The sequence below is a fragment of the Pogona vitticeps genome, chromosome 4, assembly GCF_051106095.1.
Source record: "Pogona vitticeps strain Pit_001003342236 chromosome 4, PviZW2.1, whole genome shotgun sequence".
Taxonomy (NCBI): Eukaryota; Metazoa; Chordata; class Lepidosauria; order Squamata; family Agamidae; genus Pogona; species Pogona vitticeps.
Genome location: NC_135786.1, coordinates 4172816 through 4175000, shown reverse-complemented (window position 1 = coordinate 4175000; position 2185 = coordinate 4172816).

Below are 2185 nucleotides of genomic sequence, written 5' to 3'. Positions count from 1 at the left end.
AACACCCCGGCCTTCCAAGCGTTGGGGCGAAATAATGGACACACGATTGGCACGCTGGCCTCTCCAGCCACGTTCCGCCTTTGACCACGGCCTTTGCCAGTTCTCTCACTCCTGCTCAAGAGGCCACGTGGGCAGGTGTGAGGAACGGAACAACGTACGCCTTCCAGTGGACTGTGAGCCAACATGGGGCGAAGGGGCGGTAGAGACAGGGATTCAGCATCACCCGGAGAATCCCTTCCAGGGATGGAACAAAGGTGGTGCCAACAAGGCTTGGCTCAGGGCACCAAAATCTAGATGTGGAGTGGTTGGAAAATAAATAGTGCCTTTCTGCTCTGTTCACCTTCCTTTGCTCATCATCATCCTCATTTGCAGATTTCAGAAATAACACCATCAGAGCTTTTTTAAAAAATGGCAGTGTTAGGAACGGCATAGATATTGCACCAATATTTAACAGACACTTATGGTTTAGGTTAAAACTTGTATCTGTTGTATAGGACTGAGTCAATGCTGTTATAGTTTTGATTGAGTGTACTTGGTATTTCTGAACAACCACCACCACCTTAGAACCACAGAGCTAGAAGGGACCCTATGGATCATCAAGTCTGGCCCCTGTCAAGGAGGCCCACTGGGGAATCGAACTCCCAACCTCTGGTCTCACAGCCAGAGACTTATACCAGTTAGCTCCTTCCTTCCTTCCTTCCTTCCTTCCTTCCTTCCTTCCTTCCTTCCTTCCTTCCTTCCTTCCTTCCTTCCTTCCTTCTGCTTGCTTTCTTTTCTTTTCTTTTCTTTCTTTCTTTCTTTCTTTCTTTCTTTCTTTCTTTTGCTTGCTTGTTTGCTTGCTTTTCTTGTTTGCTTTTCTTGCTTGCTTTTCATTCTTTCTTTTGCTTGCTTGGTTGCTTTTCCTTCCTTCCTTCCTTCCTTCCTTCCTTCCTTCCTTCCTTCCTTCCTTCCTTCCTTCCTTCCTTCCTTCCTTCCTTCCTTCCTTCCTTCCTTCCTTCCTTCCTTCCTTCCTTCCTTCCTTCCTTCCTTCCTAAATCCTCCATATTTCCCCATTTTTAAGGTAGCTGTAAGGAATTAACTGGTGCCCAAGGTGGGACAGTGAACAGAATAATGGATTAGACTCTGTCACGGAAACTCACTGGGGGAAATGAAGGAAGTGGTTAAATCAGCTCCTTAAATTTCCTTTGGAAGACCAAATTCGGGTCACTGCTGTCAGTCCGTTGTGAGTGGCTGGCACAGGACAACCAGGAATGAACCCCACTGCCCACATGGCCCCTTTTTCCAGCTGTCACATAGGGAGGGCTCAAGCAGTCCCCTGTCCTTCAGTGCCCCGGAAGGCTTTGGGGTGCATCACAAACGCATTCCTTCTCCTTGAGGTTTCACAAAGACACAGTTCCTCGGTTTCGTCAGAGGCTGCTCTCCAAAAAAGAAAGAAAGAAAGAAAGAAAGAAAGAAAGAAAGAAAGAAAGAAAGAAAGAAAGAAAGAAAGAAAGAAAGAAAGAAAGAAAGAAAGAAAGAAAGAAAGAAAGAAAGAAAAGAAAAGAAAAGAAAGAAGGGCCAGGCTCGTGGAATGACACAAAGCTACGGAATCTCAGCGCTACTAAATTTTTGTTCAAAACATGCAAGGAAAATGTCATCAGGAAGAGAACGCAATAGCACTCCATGCCAGTTTAAACGACAACAAATCAAAGAGAAATGAACCAGTGGAAGCCATTTCAACACAGCCTTAATTAGGTCACTTAGTGCTCATTTAGGCCAGGACATATGCAAGTTTTCCTGGGCTGCCGGCTGCCTTTTGAAAGCATGCTAATGCTTAACTGGACTTAACAGCTTCACTTTCCCAAGGAATCTTGGGAACCGTAGTTTTCTAAAGGCTGCCTTTTTTTAGTCCCACATCTTGCTAGATCTGCTAGACAGATTCTTGTTCTGTCTATACTCTTAAAAATGGGTGAGAATCTCATTTCAGCTCATTTTTGGATTTAAAAAATAATAATTCCACATATTTCTTCCCACTAGAAATGTGACCAGTGGAAAAACTACAGTGGACCCTCGACTTACAGACGACTCGACTTACAGACTTTTCGAGTTACAGACTTCTCTGGCCGCAAAATTTAGATTCGACTTGCAGACGGAGAATCGACTTACAGACCAGAAAAAAACCAAAATGGAACAAAAATAGAATACA